Raw genomic sequence first — 15,567 nt, 5'->3', positions numbered from 1 at the left:
GTGTGAGGACCAAGACAGCCACAGAACCATGAGCGTGGCCTGAAGCAGGGCCTTCATCAAGCTTAGAGTCCCCTGCCTTCGTCTGTGAACCTAAATACAACCATGTCACGTGTGGGCGCTGCTCCGGACAGCATCCGGCTGAGCACCGCGATGCCGACCTGCTGGGAGCCATCCTGCCCTCACGAAGCCCCTCGGGAAGAGTCATTTCTGCGGCCAGGATGAAGGCGGTGGGTAACCAAGATAATAACCATGACGACAACTGAGGCCGCCATCTCTGCGTGCTTCTGACGCGCCTGGCGCCTGGCACGTGTCCCGGGCTTCACCTGCGCCTCCCCGTCAACCCTTAACACCACCTACGAGGCAACTGGCATCACTGTCCCCCTTTCGTTGGGAAAACTGAGGCTCAGAGAGATGACACAAGTGAGTGCACAGCCACGTCCCGGACCTGGGCCCCCACCCTAGTCCAGGCCCAGCAGGGCAGGGAGGGGCTGCACCCCCGGCCTGGGCATCCGGAGGGCTCACCAGCAGAAAGTGCCTCACCCAAGCAAGCCCTCCCCAGGCCTCAGTTTCTTCACCTGTGAATGGGTGTGGAACGGCCCAGCTCCAACCCGGGGGGCATCAGGGGAAGGTGGCCCAGGTGGGGGAGGGGGCACCAGTTCCAAACGGAGCCGAAGTGGCTGTGAGGTAAGTCGGGGCGTGGGGGCGGGAGGCGAGAGAAAGAGACAGATCTCTCAGGCTCAGCTCAGGCGTTGTGATATTTTTCCCCAGGTTATATTTTTAGATGGACTACTTTCTCTCCCCTCCCCCTGCCTCAGTAGGAGGAGGAACACAGAAATAGCCGGGCGTGCGTGTCTGAGCTGGGCTATATATAGTGGGCACAAACCCAGTCACCCGGGGCTTCTCCCACTCCCCGCACCCGCAGCAGGAGCGGGGAGTGGGGAAGGAGGCCCCTTCCTCTTAGACTCAGGCCCCAGGGTCTGCTCAACTCTGCCGCTGCCTCCAGCCACCCCCACCCCAGCACACACGTGTGCACACACATGCCCACATACAGATGCACACGTGACTGAAGCCTGTCTGCATCCACTCAGCATCAGGGGTTTTTGAGGGCCCTAGAGCGACCTTAGGGGCCTGAATTGGGCAGGGAGGGTGGCGTGAGCCAGGCCAGGAGATGACTTTGCAGGACCCGACGGCCGTGACTCTGTGAGCCTCGGTTTGCTGGTCTGTAAACGTGGGGACTTATCAGGTCTGTGGACGCTTTACCACTTCAGAATACACAACCAACGTGGGACACGTTCCCCCAGCTGCACCCGTCTGAGTCCCCGTTGCTGAGATGAGGGGGCTGTGCTGGCATCAGCCAGGGTCACCGGCAAGCCTGCAGTGGCAGAGGCACCTTCCAGCTTCAGCCTCACCTCTCCGGGCTCAGTTTCCTCATCTGTGAAGTGGGGATGAGGCAGCACCCACTTCATGGGCTACTGAGTGAGGGGAGGCACATCAAGTGCCTACTGTGGGCTTCCATAACCAGGGAGAGGGCCACAAACCCCCGGGGCAGTAAGGGCCTCCGCCTCCCGACAGCCTCCCTTGGCCACAGCCCACCACTGGGCCGGGCTCCGGCCTCATGGCCTGAACCAAGTCCTCCCCCCAGCCCACCCTGCAGGTGTCCAAGAAAAAGCCCACAGCCAGATCACCCACTCCCAGCCCAGGGCAGGCATCAGCAACTGCTTCCCAGACAGCAGGTGGACCCTGCCACAGCCCCACCCCAGGAGAGCCTGAGACGAAGGCCTGGTCTCCTCCCAGGCCTCCCGGTGCTGGTCACACTAGCTGTGCTGAAGTATCAGAGCGGAAGGACCTAATCCCCAGACCCAGCCTCTCCTGATGGGGGGGCTCCCTGCTGGGTGTCCGAGCTGGTTTGGGTGCGCCCAGTCCAGAGGCAGGTCTCCAGAGGCTCCGCTGACTTCCTGCCCCAGGACAAAAGGCCTGAATGGGGAATTCAGCCATGGAGGTCGAGGGTTTCGGCCTCCTTATTAGTACTTATTCTCCACAGAGGGATTTAAATCCATCGTCTAGGGTGGGCGAGGCGGCTCATGCCTACAATCCCAACACTTTGGGAGGCCAAGGCAGGAGGATCACTTGAGCCCAGGAGTTTGAGACCAGCCTGGGCAACATATCGAGACCCTGTCTCTACCAAAAAGAAAACAAAGTTAGCCTGGCATGGTGGCATGCACCCGGCTACTGCAGTATCCAACAACTGGGGAGGCTGAGGTAGGAGGATCGCTTGAACCCAGGAGGTGGAGGCTGCAGTGAGCTATGATCACACCACTGCACTCCAGCCTGGGCAACGGAGCAAGATCCTGTAAATAAAGAAATAAGCAAATAATCATTTTGTTTAACCCTCACAACTTCCCATGAAAAAGGTACAATGTTTATTTTGCAGACGGAGAAGCAGAGGCCCCGGGTGGGGAAAAGGGCCTGCCTGGCTCATGCCGAGAACCGCGCCCATGAGAGGCAGGGCCTGCATCTGCCAGACGTGGGACAGCCACGATGTGAGCCTGGAAGGCGGACTCCTGTGTTGAACAACCGGCTTGGAACATTCCTGAACATCCGTCAATGGACTTGAGAGAGAGCTGGTCTGAGCTGGCTCCAGCACAGCACGCCCAGAGAGCGTACGGGGAGCGGCCGCCCCACCCCTACTCCTGCATCCATCCCTGGCCATTGAGTTTTTGAGCCCAAGTGCAAAACTTCATTTTCCCGGCTGCAGAGTTCCATTCGGTTGGCAGGTTTTAGCTCAGGGCTTCCGCCAGCCGAGAACTGCTCTTACTGGCAAATGTGAGACTCGGCACCTTCATCTGAGTCACTGGAAGATTAGGGCAGGAGGAGGCCACAGCCCTAAGGTGCCCCACTGAGACCCTTTTCTCCCCAGATCAGTGTCCAGCGTTGTCCCTTTGCGCTGCTGGCTCTGCACAAGTCCTCCTGAGTGAACTGGGCACCTGTGTCTCATGGAGGTCCTGGCCTCACCCAGGGGCCCCCAAAGCACTGGACATGGGTGGGGAAGAAGCCTGCATCCCTGCAGCGGGCTGCCTACCCCGCAGGCAGCTCCATCCTGCCTGACCCGGCTGGGTACAGCGAGGTCCAAAGACCAGAGGAGGACGGTCTCAGGGCCAGAGCAAGAGCCGCCATCAGGAGGAAGGGGCACGGGTCCTGGCCTCATTAGGGCGCTCGGATAGACCCTGTACAAGAAAGAATCAGCTTGCAGTGCTGTGGCTGGTCAGTTTCCGGATTTCCACATGCAAAACAAATGAAGCTGGACTCCTAACCTTACACCATTTACATAAATTAACTCCAAAGACCTAAACACGAAACCTGAAACTATACCACTCCTAAAATAAAACGCAGGGGAGAAGCTTCATGACATTGGATTTGGCAATGATTTCTTGGGCATGACACCAAAAACACAGGCAACAAAAGCAAAAATAGGCAAACGGGACCTAAGTCTGCATCAAACTTCAGACCTCCTGCTTAACAAAGGAAGCAATCAACAGAGCGAAAAGGCGGCAGCCGACCGAGCGGAGGACATGCTGGCAGCCCACATATCTGAAAGGGGTTAACACCCAGGAGACGTTAAAAAACCTCTATAACTCAACAACAGAAATAATCCAATCAAAAATGGGCAAAGGACTTGAATAGCCGTTTCTCAAAAGAAAACATACAAGTGGCCGAAAAAGGCAGGTGCGAAGACGCTGGGCCTCACTAATCGTCGGGGAAATGCGAAGCGAAGCCACAGGGAGGTCTCACCTCACCTCAGACAGGACGGTCGCTACTGAAGGAAAAAGAAGGATCGGCAAGGACGCGGGGAAGCCACAACCTCTGTGCAGTGCAGGAATGGGACACGGTGCGGCCACTCAATTAATTGCAAATATTAAAAACAGAACTACCATACGATCCAGCAATCCCACTTTCGGGTGTGTGTATGTGTGAGTGTGTATACACACACACATACACACACACATATCATAATTGAAAACAGGATCTCAAAGAGGTATGTGCACCCTCGTGTTCACTGTAGCGTTATTCACAACCGCCAAGAGATGGAAACACCCCAACTGTCTGTCAACAGATGAACAGATAAACAAAATGTGGCATATACAGATGATGAACTATTTTTCAGCCTTAAAAAAGGAAAGAAACGCTGTCACATGCCACAACATGGATGAACACGGAGGACATTATGCTGCTTGGAATAAGCCAGTCACGAAAAGACACAAATACATGGTTTCCTGGTATGAGGCGTCTAAGCTGGTCAAATGCTTAGAAAGCAGCGGAGGGGGGGGGCCTCCAGGGGCTGTGGGGAGAGGCAGGGGAGCAGCAGCCGTCCAGAGGAATTTTGGTCACGCAAGACGGAAAGGAATCGGGGGTACAGTAAGGAGCACGGAGTTCCCACGACCGTCCTGGGCACTGACACGCGGCTAAGATGATACGTCTTACATGTTTTATACCGTGATTTTAAAAAAGAAAGGAAAGGAAAGAATAAGCTTCATCCCCATCATACAGATGAGGAAACCAGCACTCAGAGAGGTAAAGTGATTTCCCCAAGGTCACACAGCTGGCAGGTGGCATGCGGATTCAAAGCCCTTTCTCCTGGCTCCCGGGGATACTGCACATTCCTATGAGAAAATGTCCAGGGCTGACACGTGGGCACCCCACAAAGGCTCCTGGAGGAGGCAGGTCTTCACCACGCATCCTGAAACAGGATCAACGGCTTTGCAGCACACTGAAGGGCCGTCTCTGGGAGAAGAGGAGGAATCCCCTCTTATCAGGCCTCTTCTGAGAGCCCCATGGCAGGGCTGCGTCTCCTTCCCCAGTCCGGGCCTCTTCCCTGCCCGCCTGCCTGGCAGAGATGGCCCCTGGCTGCCCTCAGCCTCTCGGCCCGGCAGGTCTGGCGGTGATCGATCCTGCCCAGGTGCGGGCATTTCAGGCAGCTGCCTCTCCCGCTGCCTGGCAGTGTGATTAATGCCCACCCTGCGAGGAGCCCACTCATCATGGGCATGCCACATGCCCACCAGCTCCAGACAGGTGGGTTGCACCAGCGTCTGTTGAGTCCCAGCCCCCCAGAGCTCACCCAGTTCCCGGCCAGGCCAGAGACCAAAGCCTCGCTTGTCTCAGCTGCTGAGGCCTGGGGGCTGGGGGCTGGGGGCTGGGGGCTGGGGGCTGGGGGCTGGGGGCTGGGGGCTGGGGACTGGAGGCTGGGGATGAGGGGCTGGGGGCTGGGGGCTGGGGACTCGGGGTTGGGGTCTGGGGGCTGAGGGCTGGGGGCTCGGGGCTGGGGGCTGGTGACTGGGGGCTGGGAGTGGGTGCCACGCACAGAGGCCACACCTGGAAGAGGGTTTGCTGAGGCCCTCACAGCCTCACTCCTACCTTCTCCCCACAGCCTCCAGGCAGCTCCAGCTCCAGCTGGGGGGTCTGATGGAGCTAATGGGAACCCCACCCCGTCTACTTACTCCCAGCTGTGTGACCTTAGGCGAGCCTCCTGGTCTCTGGGCCACTGTTTCCACATCTGCACTGTGGGCATCACACTTCCTCACCTGCCCTTGGGAGGAGCCACACAGACAAATGCTTGGAATACAGTCCAGACTGCCTGGGTCCAAATTCCTACTCTGCCACCTAAGGACGGTGTACTTTTGGGCAAGTTTCTCATCCTCTGTCTACTCCTCAGTTCCTTCTGCAAAAACAGCTCATGGGTTGTAGTTAAGATTAAATAAGTGACTATTTGTAACATGCTTAGCACAGCGCCTGGCACACAGCAGGCACTGAGGGAGCAGACCCAGTCATTACTCTGGGTCTGCAGCTACTGTCCCATCTCACAGAGCTGTTTTGAGGTCTGGGCTTGGCCAAGTATAGGCAACGTGGAAAACCCGCCCTCTGTAATGGCTGAATGTCCGTTCTCTTTAACCCTCCTTCCCTGCAAGGTTTATGGCATCCACATCCACCCAAGAGCCCAGCTGGCACTAGAGGGGGCCAGCCAGCACGGGGAGGGAAGCTGGGAAGACTCCACTCTGCCTTTGGGCAGCTCGGTGCCAGTGGGGAGATGGTGGAGGCACATCCAGGTCAGCGAGCACGTGCAGAGTTGGGCTAGGGAAGGGGGCGCAAAGGAGCCCTAAGGGCTAAGCCAGGCTCAGGACAAGAGATCAGAGGCCAGGTGCAGGGAGGCACAGGCAACACTCAGCCAACGAGGAGACACCGAGGGTGCTCGAGGAGGAGGAAAGCAAGCAGAGCTGGTCCCAGGCCCAGGCCCGCAGAAGTGCAGACCCAGCTAGACAGGAGAATCCAGAGCTGGGAGGGCTGGGAGCTGGTGGCAGAGCAGGAAGGACAAGCATCAGGGGCTGTGGCCCGGGGCCTGCCCTACCCTCCCGGCCCGGTGGTCCTTGCCCTGGGCCCCAGACCACTCTGTGCAGGAAGAGGATCTCCCCGCCTGGAGCCGGCCAGCCCTCCCACCCAGGCCAGGCAGCTGACCTCCCCTCTCCACCCTCTGAGCTGCTGTGGGCTGCAGAAACGTCTGGAAAGATACGGCTCCCGCTCCTCCAGGAAACCTACTCCTTCTCAGGGACCCCACGCTGGCGTGCTCCTGTGGACAGCACAGTTCTCCTAACTGACAGTTCCCTTTTCATTTTGACCACCAGGAATCACAGAATCAACTATTCGGCTCAAGATTGGACCCATGTGTCCATGTTCCAGGGCTCCCCGAGCGTTTTCCTTCCCATGGCAACCGATTTCCCCTGCCTTGGGATGTCTACCTTGGCCCCACAATAATGCTTAGCTCCCACAAATACTGATTGGAATAAGGTAGGTATAAGTATAAAAACAGTTCATGTGCAAAACGGCAAATCCCCTCCGTCCCCTCCACACTGACCTGCTCCCCAGGTAATGAAACATTCAGAGGTCCAGGGTGGGGAGTGTTGTGTGGGGGTAGCGGGGGCGGAAGCAGGCCCCAGCTCTGTCCCTCTTGGCTCTGGCATCTAGTCGCACATCGGAGCCAGGAAGGCCCTACTCTTACCCTAGAACGTCCTAGAGCCCTGCTGATAACACCGACGACGTTGACTCAGATGTACTGAGTGCCTACGGCAGCCAGTGTCCTTCCTAGCGCGGTCCCTGAATGTGCCGTTACCCCCTCACAGCCTTGTGATACGAGTCCTGCTACCATTTTCCCTTTACCCGATGGGAAAACTGAGGACCAGAGAGCTTAAGTCACATGTCTAAGGCCACAGAGCTGGTATCGGACTGGAGCTAGGACCCATGCCATGCTGTCTGATGCCACAAACCAGGTTCTTGGTAGCAACCCATCCTGCCTCAGGGACTCGGGTGGTGCACACGACTTTCTGAGACTGAGACTGTCCGGCGCCTGCCCGCTACCCATCCGTGCGGGGGTTGCCGCTGCCTCCACACCCCTCTATATCCAGACTGGTCCAGGCTTTCCCTTTCTCACCAGCGACACAGGCAGGCATCAGGCCTGGGCCGCCGCAGCAACGGCGGGGGGGTTGGAGGGGGGTGCAGGCAGAGGGCACAGAAAACGCTCTGGAGCAGCAGGGCAGGGGGAAGAAAGCCAGACTTTGGCAACAGAGTGGCTTGGGGCCCTCTTGAGTCTCAGTTTCCACATCTGTAACATGGGAACAGGAAGGATCTGCAGGCAGGTTTAGCTGAGAGGAGGTGTGTACTATGCCTCCCTCAGGCCTGGCCACAGAAGGGCTGGCCTGGCAGCTGGGGCAGGGTCCTGGCTCCTCAGAGCCTTAAGGGGCTGTCCTGAGACTGCCCACTGAGAAAAACCAGAGCTGGGTCCCCCAGGACCTCCCACCACCATTAGGGTCAGAATCCTGCTCCCCAACTGCCTAGCTGTGTGGCCTTGGGTGAGTCACTCCGCCCCTCTGGCCTTGGATAACAGGAGAACGATGTTTACTCATGCTTGGCATACAGTGTCTTAGCCGAGAATTATTTTTATGATCCAGGGGTACCTTCCAGCCCCCCAGAACCCCTCTCCATCCTGACAGGCAGGTGGGGTGGGGGCAGAGTCATGGGAGGCACATGTGAGGGAGAACAGCCTGGGCCCAGACACCAGGCTCCAATGTAGAAGCCGCCCCCAGGTGCCAATCCTGTAGGAGGTGGCAGAGAGCCGCCCCACTGCCCTAGTTTCCCCGAGAGCTTCCTTGCTGACGCGGGGAGAGACTCGGCACACAAATGCACATGCACACGCATGCACATCCAGGCCCACGCGTGTCCCCTGCCCAGGACAGCCAGAGCCTGGCGCTGCTCCTGGTGCCCTCAGCCCCTCCAGGGCGCAGGACATGGGAAGCGGGATTCCATAGCGCTCTGCGTCTTCCGCGACTTGGGTCAACTCAGCTTCCCTATGTAGGCCTCCGTTTTTCATAGGGAAAGGCGGATCATGGCATCCCTCTCCTGTGTGAGAACCAGTGACGTTCCATGTGTGACGAGCCCGTGCCAGTTCCTGCTCCTCACTCTCCTCCCTGCCGCCATCCCAATGTGCCGGGCCTCCCCACCCAAGCCCAGCATCGCCACTGCTGCCTCTCTGTGCTCCATTAAAGCAGCCTCCTTATCCCCTCCAGGCCCAGAGATTGTATCCCTCTCTGCCACCTCCACCGTGGTGGCCGAGACCTCCTGTCACTAAAGCAGGGACACACTCTCTCCAGCCGCACGCCCGGGTCCCTCCTGTCCAGCACTCCCTCAGCAGCCCCCCCGTCACTGACACCCAGAGGGAGACGGCAGGGAAGAAGCTGGAGCCGCCTCCCCCCACCGCAACCACAGCAGACTGGATACAGGAACCCGAATGTCACCCAGCTCAGGCTGAACTGGCTCTGCTGCCCGCCCCACCAGCCGCCAACCCTGGCAGCGACAATCACAACACCTCCACTGACAGACCCTCACCATGTGCCAGGTCACATGTAAAGCTTCTCATGCCTCATCTCACCTCATCTTCCCAGCACGCCTATGAGGAAACAACTGCTCTGCCCATTTTACAGATGAGGAGACTGAGGCAGAGAAGCCACGAAGCCAAGTCTCACTCAGGACTTGGGGTGGGCACTCTACGCTTTACTGCTGGGTCTACCCACAGTTCCTGAGAAATGCCCAGGATGGGAGGGCTGGCAGAAAGAGCAGCAGGGCCTCCCTCTACGCCGGACTGAGGTGGAAACCAACAGCAGTGTTTGCAGCAGACACAGTCTGACCTTAAAGCTAAAAATTAAGTCCCCAAGGATAGGATGCTGTTTAGGAACAGGCCTGACACCGAGCCCCAGGGTTCTGCTCTCCTGTTTTAGAAGCGAGGGTCACGGTAGCTTGGGTCTGCATTTCGGGCCCACACAAAGTGTCAGGTTGGTTAACTCCGGTGGTGAAGATGGGGTGGCAGGAGGTGCCCAGCAAATGCCCCCATCCAAGCAAGACCCTGTCCCCAGGCCAGCTGGGCTGTGCTGGCTGGACCGAGTTCCCTTCTGAAGTGGCCTTACGCGTGTGGTTCCGGTAGGCAGACACGAACCCCTGTGTGCTCGAGTGTGGCCTCCCCGGAGGCACAGCCTCTGACCAAGGCTGGCCACACCCTGCGCCGGCCCAGCGGCACCCAGAGCCCAGTGGCTCCCCGCTCTGCACCGGGACAGACGGCGCTGTTGTGGCCGTGGCTCCCGGGTCTGCATAACGCCGCCTTCCCGGCTCCCGTGCCCCCCAGCACGCACGTGAGGGCTCTCATCCAGCGCGCAGACTGCTTTTAGTCCAAAGATTTCACGAGGCCATCCCACGAGTCATAAATAACATCAGAGGCGCTCAGATGCCGCGTCCGGGTGTGCTGCGACAGCCCTCCCCGCTGGCCGCGACCCGCCTCCTGGACTGGAGCCTGCCCCTTCCCAGCTCCTCCCCGAAAGGCATCCCTGCCACTGAGGCCGGTGTCTGCAGATCCCTGCGTTGCCTGCCCACCCTGTTGCTTGTTTCCACGCGCTCTGAGTGGGCGGCGGCCACCCCACAGCTCCCCAGCCAGGTCGGCGTCCTCAGTGAACCCAGCGGGGCCGGCGCCCGCTCGGCCACCCGCGGGATGTTAGCTGAGGGCAGTCACTGTGGGGTGGCTTCTCAGAGGAGTCATACTCCAAGCAGAGGGAGCGGGCAGCGCCCAGAGGTGGAGAAGAGGGAAGACAGTGTGTCCAGGAAAGACGGTCGTGCCCCAGAGGCAGAACCTGAGAGACCGGCCCAGGGCTCCCTCTCACAATCCTGCTGGCTGTGGCACATCTTCATGGATGCAGCCTCCAGCACCCACCCCCATGCCATGACCCCTGGGACCTGGCCAGATGACATGGTGGCCAAGGGCGTGGCCTCTAACCACAGCCCTCCTCCCCGGTGACCCACGACCGGGAGACAGAGTATAGGGAGAGAGATGGGTAGACCCAGGGGACCTGGAGTGGAGATCAAGGCCAAATCCTACCCCGCCACCTCGCAAGGCAACAAATTGCTCCCTCTCACGCGTTGCTGTTCTAAGATTAATGAGCTGATTAAAGTATGAAGATGGTTTCTTGTACACTTTAAAAAAGGTGATCAACCATCACACATTAATCACAGTTAGCACCCCTCCTCCAGGCAGGCTGCCTGGATTAGGTCTCTGCAGGATCCCCAAGTTCAAGACTGGCTGGTGCGTGGGCCAGGCACCCATACTCCCCAGGGCCCCAGTGGCTGCTCTCCAAGGGCACCCAGCACCCATAACCCTGACCCATCAGACCAGGCAGCCGCTTTCCTCCCTTCTCCTAAAAGCTCATTCCCAAACCTTCCCACCTGCTACCTCGCCCAGGGACTCAACAGTGCCCCTCCCCGGGAACATGGCTGGAGAGGGGAAAGGGGGTGGCAGAGAGAGCCGCCGCTCTGCGCACACTGCTCGGCGCCGCTGCACCCACCAACACAGACAGCGGCTGCTCAACTCACTCAAGCAACGTTTCAGGGCTCCAGTCTCAAGATCAGGTCTCCTTGGTGGGATCCCTGCAGAGAGACAGCGGGGAAGAGGTGAGAGGATGGTCCGATTGGGGCCTGCGGACCCGTCCCGCAGCCAACCCCACCCACGTCTCTGCCCAGCCTGGGCTTCCCGATGAGCTGGGGCCTGGACGCTGCCCTCCAGAAGCCTGCGGGCTGCCTAAAGATGCCACGTTCATTCCAGAGTCAAGACTTCACTTCCAGTAAAGCAAGGGCCTGGGCTCCAGCAGGCTGGGATTCAGGCGCCCGCAGTGCCCCGGGGGACACACGGACGGGAGTAGCAGCGCGGCCGCCACCTATCCAAGCCTGTCTGCAGTGGAAGTCACAGTTATCCGGCCCCTGGACACACAGGGCTGAACCTCAAACCCTCCCTCCTGAGGCCACACGTGGCTCGTGGTCCCAAGGAGCACAGAGGAGCTGACGGGAAGGGAGTCCCCCGGGCCTCCTTCCCACGTCTGCCTGAGGCCTTTCCCTGGGCCCAGTCTCAGCTTTGTCACTAGCTCACCCCACGACCCTCGCCGTGCCTCCCACTCACTGACTTGCGCAAACGCAGACTGCTGGGCCCCAGCCCAAGAGCTTCCATCAGCAGGTCCTGGGGGGTGGGGGCCTGAGGATCTGCATCCCCAGCAAGCTCCCAGGTGATGCCGATGCTGCCGGCCGGGGATCACACTTGGAGAACTGCTGGCCTTGAAGATGTGCCCAGCCTGGAAAGTGCAAAGCCCGTACCCTCAAGGAGTTGACAGGCTAAATGGGGGGCTATGCGCGCGCACACACACATAGACACACACGCGCGCGCGCGCACACACATCTGACTTGCAGCGGCCACGGGAGGAAATGTGGCTTCTTAACACTAAGGAGATCCATCAGGGGCGGGCTGTGGCTGGCGCAGTCACGGAAGGCTTCCTAAAGGAGGTGAAGACCTAAATGACCACTTTCACATATTATAGTCTTGTTATGCAAATGGCACACAAAAGCATTCTCTTTTTAAGAGGTTCGAATACAGCAGTCTGTACAGGAAGCACACTCTCTTCCCCGTCACCTCTCCAGAGGTACCGACTGCCATCCCTTTGGCGTGAAACTTCAGCTGTGCACGTGCAGAGATGCACACGGACGCGGGGGTATACGCCTTCCTCACTTCCCAGATGTTCGAGACCTTTCCTTGTCCATACACAGCAATAACCACGCTTGTGCTCACTGAGCACTTACTGCGTGCCAGACACCGGGGTGAGTGCTCTACCTCTTAACCCACCTAATCCTCTTAACGACTCCCTAAGTGGGTACTGTTTTGATCCTCGTTTTTTAGATGAGAAACTGAAGTGGGCCAGGCATGGTGGCGCACCTGTGTAATCCCAGCACTTTGGGAGGCTGGAGTGGGAGGATGGCTTGAGCCCAGGAGTTCAAGACCAGCCTGGGCAACATAGCAAGACCCTGTCTCTGCCACAAAAAATAATGATTAAAAAAATTAGCTGGATATGGTGGTGTGCACCTGTGGCCCCAAGTTACTCAAGAGGCTGAGGCAGGAGGATCACTAGAGCCCAGGAGGTGAAGTCTACAGTAAGCTATGATCATGCCACTGCACTCCAGCCTGGGTGACAGAATAAGACTCTATCTCTAAAAAAGAAAAACCAAAGGAAAGAAAGGAAAACTGAGGTGCAGAGTAGAGTGGGGACCCGTAAGCCATCCGAGCGTGCATCTGGCACATGGTGGAGCCAAAGATTGGACCCGGGCCGTGAAGCTCCAGCACGTTCTCCTGACAGACAGGCACAGTTGAGCTCTTGTGGTGCTGCACCGACGCATGCCACGTGGGGCGTCCCTTCGCCTGTTTAACCGGACCCCCAAGGGTGAGTAAAGCAAAGGCCTGGGCTACAGCAGGCTGGGATTCAGGCGCCCGCACCACCCCGGGGGACACACAGACTAGGACTGCAGCTGCCACCCATCCAAGCCTGTCTGCAGTGGAAGTCACACTTCTCCGGCCCCTGGACGCACAGGGCTGAACCTCAAACCCTCCCTCCTGAGGTCACATGTGGCTCATGCGTTTTCCAGTTTTTTATTTCAAACATAGCTGGAAAAAACACCTTGTCTCACGGCACACACGCGCAAATATTTCTCTGGGTGCATTTCTAAAGGGTAGATCAAAAGGTATACACGCTTTACGTGCAGATTCTTGCTGCCGAGTTGACGTCCCAAACACATCTGTACTGACCCGTTTCCCCATGTGAGCCCCGCTTCGGGACCGTTCCCGCTTACTCGGCACCTGCTGTGCAACAGATCCAGTAACATCTGGGTTGTCACCTCCATTCCGCAGAAGAGCAAACTGGCTCGGAGAGGTTACGCTGCCTGCCCAAAGTCACAGAGCACAGCAACTGGCCACAATATTATAAAAGAGAAGAGCGAGGAGGGAGGAAAGGAGGAAGGGAGGGAAGGAAGGGAAGAGGGAGAGGGAGGGAGGGAGGGAGGGAGGGAAGGAAGGAAAGAGGGAGAGGGAGGGAGGGAGGGAGGGAGGGAGGGAAACTGATCGGCCTCACATCCCTGCCATTTTTCTGCTTCCCTTTGATAGCGAAACTCAAGAGCTGTCTCGACTGTCTCCACGCCCTCACTTCGGGTTCCCTCTCCAGTTGGGCCTCTGTCCCCGCCACTCCACAAAACTGCTCTTACCGAGGTCCCCCAGAAACCTCAGTTTGCCAAGCCCAATAGTCATTCTCGGTCCCTCATGGTCCCTGTGCTCGCAGCAGCATCTGACACGGCTGACTGCTTTCTCCATCAGGAGACGCTTCATCTCCGAGTTTCCAGGGCTCAGCCTCACCTGGGGGTCTTTACACAGCCCTCCCCCGTCACCTAACTTCCCCGCAAGCATCCGAGGCCCCGGGGCTCTCCAGGGCCCCCTCTCCATCCCGTCCCAGCTGCACACTCCTTGGCTTTCACCCCCTGCTGTGCCCCCAGGTCCCTCTCGCCAGCCTCGGCGCCCTCCTGAGCACCAGCTCGTGTTCGGAGGCCTACTTGTCACCTCTGCTTGCTCATCTAACCCACCTGTCCAAAACAGAACTCTTCATTCTCATCCCAAAATGATGCCTCCCCCCGCCTCGACTTCTCTCTCTCTCCCTCGACCCACACCCAAGCCATCGACACACCCCGTCGGGTCTACCCCAGAACACACCCAGAACCCGACTGCTTCCCCCCCGCTCCTCTGCCCGCCCTGGTCAGCTCCTGCCTGAATGACTGACGCAGCCTCCACCCCCACTCAGCTCTTTGCCTCCATCCCGGCCCCTATCACAGCAGCACGCTGGCGGTGAGAACCAGGCCCCGCGGCTGCCCTGCCATCAGCCCGCGGCACAGACTCAAGTCCAAACTCTCCAAAGCCCCCGCGGCCCTGTCCACGTCTCGGAGACCATCTCCCTCCACAGGCGGCCTCGCTCCCACACTGGCCGGTCTCTGAGTCTTCCCCGCTCTTGCTCCTTCTGCTGAAGGGTCTTCCCAGGCCTTTTTTACCATCCCATCCCAATGAACCCTCTCACCACCCCAGGCACCCTAGGGAAGGTGCCCAGCACGTGCCCAATCTCTCCCAGTTTTCTTAGCATTCCCCCCGCCTGACATTATCTTGCCTATTTATGTGTGGCGTGTTTCTCGTCTGCTCATCGCAGCACGAACTCCGTGAGGCAAGAAGGGCCAACGGCCACCTCGGGACTCACCTCTGTGCTGTGCACCCAGGAGACGGGCAGTACATCCTTGCTGAAGGAAAGAGGGGAGGGAGGAGGAAGGAAGGGGCAGAGCCAGCTGTACCAGGCTCCAAAACCTGTGTTCTTACTCCCTACAGAACTGCCCCCCATCCGGGCAGGAGCCAGAGGGCACGCCCAGCGGGCAAGACACGCTGCAAAGGCAGCGGGGTGGGAGCGAGGCTGTGCCCAAACTGGAGCAGCAGCGCACGCTGGGCGGCAGTGGGGCCCCGGCCTCCCCGGGACACCGGGCCCAGCAGCCTCAACCCCAGGGGGTCTGGGGCTCTCACACCTGCCAACCTGTCCCGTTCAGGAGGGAGCCTCGGGGGCGGCTGGCAGCTGAGCGTGACTGGCGGGGGGCCAGGATGCCTGCCAACAGCTGGCGCCGCTGCCAGGAAGCCCAGTAATTGTGTTCGCGGCAGAAATCGGTCCAGGGAGTTTCTTCCTTCCGCCTCCCATCCTCTTTCCCTTCCCTTCCCCCCTCGGAGCTGCAAGACCCAGAAGATGGATCTTTGCCTGAAACGGAGGAGATAACTGGATATAATGAACTCCACTGTCCCTCTTGCTGTTTGGAGCTTTTAAAAAATTTAAAAGGGCTGGGGACAAAAAAGCCAGGCCTCGGGGGCCTCTGGGGCTGCTTCCCCTCCCTCAGAAGTCCCTGGCCCTGCTCCTGTGCCCCCCTCCAGCTCCCCATCTCCCCCCTTCCCCTTGGGATGCCTTGATGGAACAAAGGTTAAAAATATCTCTTCTCTTGCAGGCTTTGAAAATAACCTTGGTGAGGTCAGGGCTGGGTCCACCAATCACCCTGCCTCCCCCGGCCCCCACCACTGTGACTGCCCCCTCTCTCAAGAGTCACCATCCA

General features: G+C 58.8%; 1 protein-coding gene across 8 annotated transcripts in view; it reads right to left on the bottom strand.

Moving 5' to 3' along the window:
- LINGO1 (leucine rich repeat and Ig domain containing 1) overlaps window positions 1-15,567 on the bottom strand; it is a 216,317-nt gene that overhangs the window by 117,896 nt on the left and 82,854 nt on the right. For 6 of the 8 annotated variants that reach the window (XM_039469393.2, XM_039469394.2, XM_074392598.1 and 3 more), the window contains one exon: window positions 10,951-11,004. The exons of the other annotated variants lie outside the window; for them this stretch is intronic. The gene's annotated coding sequence lies outside the window, so the exon portion shown is untranslated. The remainder of the gene's footprint in view (window positions 1-10,950; window positions 11,005-15,567) is intronic. 8 annotated transcript variants of the gene reach the window in all.

Source organism: Saimiri boliviensis, chromosome 2, assembly GCF_048565385.1.
Source record: "Saimiri boliviensis isolate mSaiBol1 chromosome 2, mSaiBol1.pri, whole genome shotgun sequence".
Taxonomy (NCBI): Eukaryota; Metazoa; Chordata; class Mammalia; order Primates; family Cebidae; genus Saimiri; species Saimiri boliviensis.
This window is presented reverse-complemented; position numbering and strand designations above follow the sequence as displayed.